Source organism: Heptranchias perlo, chromosome 20 (genome assembly GCF_035084215.1).
Source record: "Heptranchias perlo isolate sHepPer1 chromosome 20, sHepPer1.hap1, whole genome shotgun sequence".
Taxonomy (NCBI): domain Eukaryota; kingdom Metazoa; phylum Chordata; class Chondrichthyes; order Hexanchiformes; family Hexanchidae; genus Heptranchias; species Heptranchias perlo.
In genome coordinates, this window is record NC_090344.1 from 4,318,265 (window position 1) to 4,331,189 (window position 12,925).

Sequence of the window (12,925 nt, forward strand, 5' to 3'; positions counted from 1 at the left end):
TATCATGCCCGTACATTTAAGTTAAAATCATTAATATATACCAGGAAAAGCAAGGGACCTAATAGTGAGCCATGCGGAACCTGACTGCAAATAGCCTTCCAGTCATAAAAACTCCCGTCGACCATTGCTAGAATCCTTGTGGACGACATCAAATGCACTGCCGTCATTGACAATCCTTGTTCCCTCCTCAAAAAATTCAATCAAGTCATTCAGTCACGACCTTCCCTTATAAATCCATCTTGACTGTCCTTCATTAACCCGTTCCTTTCTACGTGATGGTTTAACGTGTCACTCAGAATTGATTCCAAAAATTTGCCCACCACCGAGGTAAAACTCATTGGCCGATAATAACTCGGTCTATCCTTATCTCCCTTTTTAAATAACGGTAAGACACTAGCAGTCCTCCAATTCTCCAGCACCACGCCTTATCCAGGGAGGATTGGAAAATGATGTTCAGAATCTCCGTTATTTCCTCCCTTGCTTCTTTTAACAGCCTGGGATACATTTCATCCGGCCCTGGGGATTTATCTACATTCAAAGATGCTAATCTCCTTAATACTTCTTCTCTCAACATGTTTATTCCATCCAATGTTTCACACTCCTCCTCCTTAACTGCAATTTCACTACAAAACATAAAAGATAATTGATAAACTAATCAAACTAAGAGAGGAAAGGACCCCCAGTCAGGATCGATTGCAGCCGCGCATGTTAATAGACATTAGGGAAGAGACAGCAGAGATATTCTTTCATATGTGTAAACATTCATTAGAAAAAGGAATATTGTTAGAGGTCTGATGGACAGCAATCCTATTCCTAAAATAAAACAAGGGAGATAGAACAAGCCCAGGGAGCAACAAAACAGTGAGTTTATAATCGGTGTTAGTGTAGATAATGGAATGATTACTCTATGATGCAACAGAAAAAATATCTAGAAAACTAAATTATAATAAATAATAGACAGCACGGATTTCAGAAAGGAAGGTCATGCTTGAGCAATCTTATTGAATTCTTTGAAGAAGTAACAGAAAGAATAGATATGGCTGATGTAGCAGTCGTAATAAATTTGGATTTTCAAAAAGCCTTCGATAAGGTTCAGCATTATAAACTCATATCTAAGGTCTGAGGATGTGGAGTCAGTGGACAAGTATCAGAATGGATAGCAAGCTGGCTACAAAACAGAAAACAGAGAGTAAGGGTAAGGGCAGTTACCCAGACTGACAAAAGATGAGAAGTGGTATTCCACAGGGATCCGGGCTGAGACCACTAAGGGATACATTTGAAAACCAGATGATAAGCAGGAATAGAACCTTGGTTGGACCACACTTGAAGTAATGTGAAAAGTTCTGGTCTCCAGATTATAAGAAGATTAGAGAGGAATTGGCAAAGCAGCAAAAAAGATTCACAAGGATGATAATAGAACTCGGACTTATCAAGAAATATTATCAGGAAAGGCTCAACAGGTTGGAGCTCTTTTCTCTCGAAAAGAGAAGACTGGGGGATGACCTGATAGAGATCTTTAAGATAATTAAAGGGTTTGGTAGGGTAGACGTCGTCAGAATGTTTCCATTTGTGAGGGAGACCAAAACGAGAGGTCATAAACATGAGCTAGTCACTAATAAATCCAATCGGAATTGAAGAGAAACATCTTTACCGAAAGTTTGGTAAGAATGTGAAACTCCCAGCAAAAGGAATAGTTCAGGCGAATGGCATAGATGCTTTAAAGGGGAAGCAGGATAAGCAGATGAAGTAAAGGGCAGGGTGATCGGGTGAGATGAAGGAGGGAGGGAGGAGACTCATGTGGAGCGTAAACATCAGGATGGAACAATCGAGATGAGTGGACTTCTCAACTGCTGTCGGCAGAACGTAACAGAACATCAGCAACAATCCTGCTTCTGCAGGGAGGGGACACTTACCCTACGCATCACACGATAAGCAATTACAATGCAAAGGGGTACCTGGATTTGAACCAAATACCTCTTAATCTGAAGTCAAATGCTCTGCCACTGAACGACACCCCCACAACCAGCCCCGCTTCTTACACACACAAGGTGACGGAGCTCAGTACTTGGCAGTGATCAATGTTGAAAAACCAACATGAAAAGAAGCTTTATCAGTTATTCAGGGAGACAAATCACTCGGGCAATCAGTAATGTTTCAGGAATAGAGTGAGTGACACAATTGTGTACAGATGCGATGCACAACCCAATATGGAAAGCAATGTCACTAAGCTTCAGTGAACACATCCTTACCACAGAACACGGAACATGAAGCACCAGACAAACGACACCTGAATTTCAACCAGACTTTTGCCCAGCTGCAGTCAAATGCTCTCTCACTCTGCTCTGCCCCCCGCTCTTTACATCGTTACAGTCAACACAAGAAACAACAGGTTCAATGTGCAGTTTCACAAGATCATGCTCTCAGTGCCATATATTCAAGTGTACAGAATATCGAATCAATGTAATAAATAAACATCCAGCAGGCATTTAGCAAGAGCGGACAGGAGGAGATAGTGTGTGAAGTGACTGTAATATTTGTTAAGTCAATAGATTCATTTACAGGTTACGGAACAGAAGTGGGACTTAACGAAAGGGAAAGTGTGTAAATTGCATCCTGGCCATGAAATAAGAAGCTGTGAGTGTCGAAAGTGTGTCGTCGCCAGGAAATAAAAGTGGAAAATGCTGAAAGCCTCTATTTGGCCCGCGGATGCTCGCAGATTGCTGGCAATGGGCGTGTGGCCGTCTTTCTCAATTATTATTTTAAACCTTATCACTTGTGCCTCGATATTCGCCGACACTTACTTCTCCGATCTCCTCCGTTTCATTTCCCATTACGAGATCCAGCACTGATTCCTCTCTTGTCTGCCTGTCTCTCTTTTGTAATTTTATCGCTCCTGCCTGCTCTCCATACCTCCCTCTCGCTCTCACTCATTCAGTCCCTCGCACACTCACGAACACGCTAATTCACTCACTCTATCCATCCCTCATTCCCTCCTTCCCTCACTCCCTCCATCCCTCCCTCACTCACTCACATACTAACTCCCAACCTCAATCCCTCCACCGTAAAAGATTGAGAGAGACATAAGTAAGACAAAGACCAAATTAATAGATTGGAAACAAACTATTTTTGAGGGGGTGAGATTGGAACTTTGGAAGGTGAACTTGGAAAAAATCTTGACAAAGATTGAGAAAAGGTTTTGGGAAATATTTGAAACGGTGATCAATAGAGTTCAAGAGAACTATATCCCTCTAAAGAAAACAACAAATAGCCAACAATGAAACATTGTGGATGAATAAAGAGATAAGGGTAAAATTGAAATTAAACAAAGGCATCTTCGAACCACATGGACAATAAAGGAAAGGATGATAAAGGGGGAAATGAAGATGTTAGGAAGGATGTCGAAAAGCAATCAGGAAAGCAGAAAGGAAATACAAAATTAAATTATCAAGAAATAGTCAATTATTCCACTGAAACGTCAATAACATCAGGATAGGGATAGGGCCAACAAGGGATACACAAGATAGACTCAGAGGTAATGACAGTGAAATGGCTGGAATATTGAATAGTTACTTTTCCTCAGTATTTATCAGGGAGACTATACATGCTTAACATAACCTCTCCGCTTTTCAATTCTACCCCCCTGGAAATGAACCCCACTGCTTGGTTTGTTCTTTTTTTGTCGACACCACTTTTAGTGATTTGTGTATCTGCAGTCCTAGATCCTTGGTTAAACCACACTTGGAGCACTGTGAACACTTCTGGTCTCCCTATTATAAAAAGGATATCGAGGAAATGGCGAAGGTGAAAATAATGATGATGCCAGAACTGAAAGAGAATACCTTTCAGGATAGATTGAACAGGCTGATGGCTGACATGATGGAGGTCTTTGGATAATGAAAGGGTTTGATTGGGTCGACGTAGAGAAAATGTTTCCACTCGTAGGGTACTCTAAAACTATCGGTTATCAATATAAGATAGTCACTAATAAATCCAATAGAGAATTCATGGGGAACTTCTTTACCAAAAAGTTGCAAGAATGTGGAACTCGCTGTCTTAAGGAGTAGTTGAGGCAAATAACATCGATACATGAAATGGCGAACGAGATAAACACACGCGGGCGAAAGGAATGGAAGAGTGTGCGGCTGGGGGTAAGTGAATTAGGGAGAGAGGAGTCTTGTGTGAAGCACAAATGCTGGCCCGGCCCCATTGGGTCAAATGGCCTGGATCTGTGCGGCAAACTCAATATAAACAACGACAGATTACTGATTTTCTGACTCCTCAAAAGAAGCACTTCGAATGTGCAAGGGGGCGCCTGGATTCGGAACCAGAGACCTCTTGATTTGCAATCAATTGCTCTACCACTGAGCTACACCCCCTCATCTAGTGACCATTCTTGCACGCACAATGTAATGGAGCTCAGTAGCTGGCAGTCACCAATGTTGATATTATCAACATGAAAAGAAGCTTCATGAGTTATTCTGGGAGACAAATAATTACGGCAATCAGAAATATTTCATGAATGGAGTGAGTCACATTATTGTGTACAGATGCGATGCACAACCCAACTTGGAACGCCTTGTCTCTCGGCTTCAGTGAACACATCCTTACCACAGAACGCGGAACTCGAAGCACCAGACAAACGACATCAGAATTTCAAGCAGAGGTCTTCAGCTGCTGTCAAATGCTCTGTCACTGTGCTCTGCCCCCCAGCTCTTAAGATACTTTCAGTCAACAAATGCAGTGCCAGGTTCAATGCGTGGTTTTCCAAGATCATACTATCAGTGCCATATATGTAAGTGCACAGAATATAATAAAGATGCATCCAGCAGGCATTAGGCAAGTGTGGCAGGAGGAGCTAGTGTGTGAAGCAACTGTAGTTAGGAGGCAATGATGGATCTCGTTCTAGGGATTGAGATAGTTAATGTGGAGCAAGTGTCCTTGGGGGAGCATTTAGGGAATAGCGAACAGAGTATCATGAGGTTTAGAATAGCAATGGAAAATGAGAAGGAGTAATCTAGAGTAAAAACACTTAATTGGAAGAGGGTCAATTACAGAGGGTTGAGAACTGATAAAATGGAATCAAAACTGTAATCGAGCAATGGGCGGCTTTTGAAGAGGAGGTTGTTCGGGTACAGTCTGTGTACATTCCCACAAGAAGCAACTAAAGTCAGACATCTCTGGATGACGAAAGAGATAGAGTATAAAATGAAGCAGAGGAAGTGGCCGTATGGCAGATGTCAGGTTGATAATACAAGTCAGAACCAGGCTGAGAATGGAAAGTTCAGAGGTGAAGTGAAAATGGAAACCACACTTGGAGTAACGTGAACAATTCTGGTCGACAGATGATAAGAAGAATAAAGAGGAATTGGCAAAGCTGAAAAAAAGATTCAAAGGATGATAATAGAACTCGGAGCAGATACTTCTCAGGAGGACTAAACAGGTTGAAGCTCTTTTCTCTAGAAAAGGGAAGACTGAGGGGTGACCTGATAGACGTCTTTAAGATTTTGAAAGGATTCGATTGGGTGACGGAGAAAAAAACGTTTCCATTTGTGAGGGAATTCAGGAGAATCTTCTTGACCCAAAGGGCGGTAAGAATGTGGAACTCGCCACCAAAAGGAATCGTTGAGGCAAATTGCATAGATGCTTTAAAGGGGAAGCTCGATGAAGAGATGAAAGAGAAAGGAATGTATGGCTGATAGAACGAGATGAAATATGGCAGGAGGAGACTCATGTGGTGCATAAATACCGGAAGAGACCAATCGAGATAGCTAACCTGTTTCTCTGCTGAAGCTTCAATGTAAACAACAATCCTGCTGCTACAGGGAATTCAGACTTACTGTATGAATCACAAAATCATTGAGAAAGAAGAGGGAGTATCGGGATTTAAACCAGCGATCGCTTGATTTATAATTAAACACTGCAATTAAGCAATGCACCCACTGACATCGTCCACAGACAAGGGAATGCAACAGAGTTCAGTACCTGGCAGTCATCACTGTTGAAAGAACCAATCTGAAAAGAAGCTTCATCAGTTATTCTGGGAGACAAATAATTACAGCAATCAGAAATGATTCATGAACGGATTGAGTCACACTATTGTACACAGATGCGATGCACAACCCAACATGGAAAGCCTTGTCACTAAACTTCAGTGAACACATCCTAACCACAGAACGTGGAACTGGAAGCACCAGACAAACGACACCTGAATTTCAACCAGATGTTTCTCCAGCAGCTATCAAGTGCTCTCTCACTGTGCTCTGCCCCTAGTTCTGTAGATCGTTAAAGTTAACACAAGAAACAACAGGTTCAATGTGCAGATTCACAAGATCATGCTCTCTGTGCCATATATGTAAGTGCACAGAATATAATAAAGATGCATCCAGCAGGCATTAGGCAAGTGTGGCAGGAGGAGCTAGTGTGTGAAGCAACTGTAGTTAGGAGGCAATGATGGATCTGGTTCTAGGGAATGAGATAGTTAATGTGGAGCAAGTGTCCTTGGGGGAGCATTTAGGGAATAGCGAACAGAGTATCATCAGGTTTAGAATAGCAATGGAAAAGGAGAAGGAGTAATCTAGAGTAAAAACACTTAATTGGAAGAGGGTCAATTACAGAGGGTTGAGAACTGATCCGGCCCTGGTAAAATGGAATCAAAACTGTAATCGAGCAATGGGCACTTTTGAAGAGGAGGTTGTTCGGGTACAGTCTGTGTACATTCCCACAAGAAGCAACTAAAGCCAGAGATCTCTGGATGACGAAAGAGATAGAGTATAAAATGAAGCAGAGGAAGTGGCCGTATGGCAGATGTCAGGTTGATAATACAAGTCAGAACCAGGCTGAGAATGGAAAGTTCAGAGGTGAAGTGAAAAAGGAAACCACACTTGGAGTAACGTGAACAATTCTGGTCGACAGATTATAAGAAGAAAAAAGAGGAATTGGCAAAGCTGAAAAAAAGATTCACAAGGATGATAATAGAACTCGGAGCATATACTTCTCAGGAGGACTAAACAGGTTGAAGCTCTTTTCTCTAGAAAAGGGAAGACTGAGGGGTGACCTGATAGAGGTCTTTAAGATTTTGAAAGGATTCGATTGGGTGACGGAGAAAAAAACGTTTCCATTTGTGAGGGAATTCAGGAGAATCTTCTTGACCCAAAGGGCGGTAAGAATGTGGAACTCGCCACCAAAAGGAATCGTTGAGGCAAATTGCATAGATGCTTTCAAGGGGAAGCTCGATGAAGAGATGAAAGAGAAAGGAATGTATGGCTGATAGAACGAGATGAAATATGGCAGGAGGAGACTCATGTGGTGCATAAATACCGGAAGTGACCAATCGAGATAGCAAACCTGTTTCTCTGCTGAAGCTTCAAAGCAAACAACAATCCTGCTGCTACAGGGAATTCAGACTTACTGTATGAATCACAAAATCATTTCGAAAGAAGAGGGAGTATCGGGATTTAAACCAGCGATCGCTTGATTGATAATTAAACACTGCAATTAAGCAATTCACCCACTGACATCGTCCACAGACAAGGGAATGCAACAGAGTTCAGTACCTGGCAGTCATCACTGTTGAAAGAACCAATCTGAAAAGAAGCTTCATCAGTTATTCTGGGAGACAAATAATTACAGCAATCAGAAATGATTCATGAACGGATTGAGTCACACTATTGTACACAGATGCGATGCACAACCCAACATGGAAAGCCTTGTCACTAAACTTCAGTGAACACATCCTAACCACAGAACGTGCAACTGGAAGCACCAGACAAACGACACCTGAATTTCAACCAGATGTTTCTCCAGCAGCGATCAAGTGCTCTCTCACTGTGCTCTGCCCCAATTCTGTAGATCGTTATAGTCAACACAAGAAACAATAGGTTCAATGTGCAGATTCACAAGATCATGCTCTCAGTGCCAGATATTTAAGTGTACAGAATATCGAATCAATGTAACAAATAAACATCCAGCAGGCATTTGGCAAGAGCGGACAGCAGGAGATAGTGTGTGAAGTGACTGTAATATTTGTTAAGTCAACAGATTCATTTACAGGTTACAGAACTGAAGTGGGACTCAACGAAAGGGAAAGTGTGTAAATTGCATCCTGGCCATGAAATCAGAAGCTGTGAGTGTCGAAAGTGTGACGTCGCCAGGAAATAAAAGTGGAAAATGCTGAAAGCCTCTATTTGACCCGCGGATGCTCGCAGAGAGTGCTGGCAATAGGCGTGTGGCCGTCTTTCTCAATTATTATTTTAAACCTTATCACTAGTGCCTCGATATTCACCTACACTTACTTCTCCTATCTCCTCCGTTTCATTCCCCATTACTAGATCCAGCAGTGATTCCTCTCTTGTCTGCCTGTCTCTCTTTTGTAATTTTATCACTCCTGCCTGCTCTCCACACCTCCCACTCGCTCTCAATTATTCAGTCACTCGCACACTCACGAACATGCTAATTATCTCACTCTATTCAGCCCTCCTTCCCTCCTTCCCTCACTCCCTCCCTCACTCACTCACACATCACTCCCAACCTCAATCCCTCCACCGTAAAAGATTGAGAGAGACATCAGTAAGACAAAGACCAAATTAATAGATTGGAAACAAACTATTTTTGAGGGGGTGAGATTGGAACCTGGGAAGGTGAACTTGGAAAAAATCTTGACAAAGATATAGAACAGGTTTTGGGAAATATTTGAAACGGTGATGAATACAGTTCAAGAGAAATACATTCCTCTAAAAAAAACAACAAATATTCAATAATAAAACATTGTGGATGAATAAAGAGATAAGGGTAAAATTGAAATTGAACAAATGCATATTCTAACTACATGGACAATAAAGGAAAGGATGATAAAGGGGAAAATGAAGACGTTAGGAAGGATGTCAACAAGCAATCAGGAAAGCAGAAAGGAAATACAAAATTAAATTATCAAGAAATAGTCAATTATTGCACTGAAATGTCAATAACATCAGGATGGGGATAGGGCCAAGAAGGGATACACAAGATATACTCAGAGGTAATAACAGTGAAATGGCTGGAATATTGAATAGTTACTTTGTCTCAGTATTTATCAGGGAGACTATACATGCTTAACATAACTTCTCCGCTTTTCAATTCTATCCCCCTGGAAATGAACCCCAGTGCTTGGCTTGTATTTTTTAATGTCGTCAACACTTTTAGTGATTTGTGGACCTGTAGTCCGAGATCCTTGGTTAAACCACACTTGGAGCACTGTGAACACTTCTGGTCTCTCTAATATCAAAAGGATATCGAGGAATTGGCGAAGGTGAAAATAATGATGATGCCAGAACTGAAAGATAATACCTGTCCGGATAGATTTAACAGGCTGATGGCTGACATGATGGAGGTCTTTGGATAATGAAAGGGTTTGATTGGGTCGACGGAGAGAAAATGATTCCACTCGTAGGGGACTCTAAAACTATCGGTTATCAATATAAGATATTCACTGATAAATCCAATGGAGAATTCATGGGAAACTTCTTTACCAAAGAGTTGCAAGAATGTGGAATTCGCTACCTTAAGGAGTAGTTGAGGCAAATAACATCGATACATGAAATGGCAAACTAGATAAATACACGGGGGCGAAAGGAATGGAAGAGTGTGCGGATGGGGGCAAATGAAGTAGGGAGGGAGGAGTCTTGTGTGAAGCATAAAGGCTGGCACAGACCCGTTGGGTCAAAAGGCCTGGATCTGTGCGGCAAACTCAATGCAAACAACGACAGCGACAGATTACTGATTTTCTGAGTCCCCAGAAGAAACACTTAGAATGTGAAAGGCGGCGCCTGGATTCGAACCAGCGACCTCTTGATCTGCAGTCAAATGCTCTACCACTGAGCTACACCCCCACATCTGTTGACCATTCTTGCACGCACAATGTAATGGAGCTCAGTAGCTGGCAGTCACCAATGTTGATGTTACCAACATGAAAAGAAGCTTCATCAGTTATTCTGGGAGACAAATAAATACAGCAATCAGAAATGAATCATGAACGGAATGAGTCACACTATTGTGTACAGATGCGATGCACAACCCGACATGGAAAGCCTTGTCACTAAACTTCAGTGAGCACATCCTTACCACAGAACACGGAACTGGAAGCACCAGACAAACGACACCTGAATTTCAACCAGATGTTTCTCCAGCAGCTGACAAGTGCTCTCCAACTGTGCTCTGCCCCAATTCTGTAGATCGTTACAGTCAACACAAGAAACAACAGGTTCAATGTGCAGTTTCACAAGATCATGCTCTCAGTGCCATATATGTAAGTGTACAGAATATCGAATCAATGTAATAAATAAACATCCAGCAGGCATTTGGCAAGAGTGGACAGGAGGAGATAGTGTTTGAAGTGACTGTAATATTTGTTAAGTCAATAGATTCATTTACAGGTTACGGAACTGAAGTGGGACTTAACGAAAGGGAAAGTGTGTAAATTGCATCCTGGCCATGAAATAAGAAGCTGTGAGTGTCGAAATTGTGACGTCGCCAGGAAATAAAATTGGAAAATGCTGAAAGCCTCTATTTGACCCGCGGATGCTCTCAGAGAGTGCTGGCAATAGGCGTGTGACCGTCTTTCTCAATTATTATTTTAAACCTTATCACTAGTGCCTCGATATTCGCCTACACTTACTTCTCCGATCTCCTCCGTTTCATTCCCCATTACTAGATCCAGCAGTGATTCCTCTCTTGTCTGCCTGTCTCTCATTTGTAATTTTATCGCTCCTGCCTGCTCTCCCTGCCTCCCTCTCGCTCTCACTCATTCAGTCACTCGCACACTCACGAACACGCTAATACACTTACTCTATCCATCCCTCATTCCCTCCTTCCCTCCCTCCCTCCCTCACTCACTCACACATCACTCCCTACCTCAATCCCTCCACCGTAAAGATTGAGAGAGACATCAGTAAGACAAAGACCAAATTAATAGATTGGAAACAAACTATTTTTGAGGGGATGAGATTGGAACCTGGGAAGGTGAACTCGGAAAAAATCTTGACAAAGATATAGAACAGGTTTTGGGAAATATTTGAAACGGTGATCAATAGAGTTCAAGAGAAATACATTCCTCTAAGAAAAAAACAACAAATAGTCAATAATGAAACATTGTGGATGAATAAAGAGATAAGGGTAAAATTGAAATTGAACAAATGCATATTCTAACTAAATGGACAATAAATGAAATGATGATAAAGGGGAAAATGAAGACGTTAGGAAGGATGCCAACAAGCAATCAGGAAAGAAGAAAGGAAATACAAAATTAAATTATCAAGAAATAGTCAATTATTGCACTGAAATGTCAATAACATCAGGATAGGGATAGGGCCAACAAGGGATGCACAAGATATCCTCAGAGGTAATAACAGTGAAATGGCTGGAATATTGAATAGTTACTTTGTCTCAGTATTTATCAGGGAGACTATACATGCTTAACATAACTTCTCCGCTTTTCAATTCTATCCCCCTGGAAATGAACCCCAGTGCTTGGCTTGTTTTTTGTTATGTCGTCACTACTTTTAGTGATTTGTGTACCTGTAGTCCGAGATCCTTGGTTAAACCACACTTGGCGCACTGTGAACACTTCTGGTCTCCCTAATATCAAAAGGATATCGAGGAATTGGCGAAGGTGAAAATAATGATGATGCCAGAACTGAAAGATAATACCTGTCAGGATAGATTTAACAGGCTGATGGCTGACATGATGGAGGTCTTTGGATAATGAAAGGGTTTGATTGGGTCGACGTAGAGAAAATGATTCCACTCGTAGGGGACTCTAAAACTATCGGTTATCAATTTAAGATAGTCACTGATAAATCCAATGGAGAATTCATGGGAAACGTCTTCACCAAAGAGTTGCAACAATGTGGAATTCGATACCTTAAGGAGTACTTGAGGCAAATAACATCGATACATGAAATGGCAAACTAGGTAAACACACGGGGGCGAAAGGAATGGAAGAGTGTGCGGATGGGGGCAAATGAAGTAGGGAGGGAGGTGTCTTGTGTGAAGCATAAAGGCTGGCACAGACCCGTTGGGTCAAAAGGCCTGGATCTGTGCGGCAAACTCAATATGAACAACGACAGCGACAGATTACTGATTTTCTGAGTCCCCAAAAGAAGCACTTAGAATGTGCAAGCGGGCGCCTGGATTCAAACCAGAGACCGCTTGATCTACAGTCAAATGCTCTACCACTGAGCTACACCCCCACATCTGTTGACCACTCTTGCACGCACAATGTAATGGAGCTCAGTAGCTGGCAGTCACCAATGTTGATATTACCAAAATGAAAAGAAGCTTCATCAGTTAATCTGGGAGACAAATAAATACAGCAATCGGAAATGAATCATCAACGGAATGAGTCACACTATTGTGTACAGATGCGATGCACAACCCGACATGGAAAGCCTTGTCACTAAACTTCAGTGAGCACATCCTTACCACAGAACACGGAACTGGAAGCACCAGACAAACGACACCTGAATTTCAACCAGATGTTTCTCCAGCAGCTGTCAAGTGCTCTCTAACTGTGCTCTGCCCCAATTCTGTAGATCGTTACAGTCAACACAAGAAACAACAGGTTCAATGTGCAGTTTCACATGATCATGCTCTCAGTGCCAGAAATGTAAGTGTACAGAATATCGAATCAATGTAATAAATAAACATCCAGCAGGCATTTGGCAAGAGTGGACAGGAGGAGATATTGTTTGAAGTGACTGTAATATTTGTGAAGTCAATAGATTCATTTACAGGTTACGGAACTGAAGTGGGACTTAACGAAAGGGAAAGTGTGTAAATTGCATCCTGGCCATGAAATAAGCAGCTGTGAGTGTCGAAAGTGTGACGTCGCCAGGAAATAAAAGTGGAAAATGCTGAAAGCCTCTATTTGACCCGCGGATGCTCGCAGAGAGTG

General features: G+C 41.9%; 3 non-coding genes across 3 annotated transcripts; all 3 read right to left on the reverse strand.

Annotated features, from left to right (window-relative positions):
- Positions 1-4,303: 4,303 nt before the first annotated feature.
- Positions 4,304-4,376, reverse strand: trnac-gca (transfer RNA cysteine (anticodon GCA)). The gene has a single exon. It is a non-coding gene; the product is annotated as a tRNA-Cys (tRNA).
- A 5,415-nt stretch (positions 4,377-9,791) lies between these two features.
- Positions 9,792-9,863, reverse strand: trnac-gca (transfer RNA cysteine (anticodon GCA)). The gene has a single exon. It is a non-coding gene; the product is annotated as a tRNA-Cys (tRNA).
- A 2,286-nt stretch (positions 9,864-12,149) lies between these two features.
- Positions 12,150-12,221, reverse strand: trnay-gua (transfer RNA tyrosine (anticodon GUA)). The gene has a single exon. It is a non-coding gene; the product is annotated as a tRNA-Tyr (tRNA).
- Between the last annotated feature and the right edge of the window lie 704 nt (positions 12,222-12,925).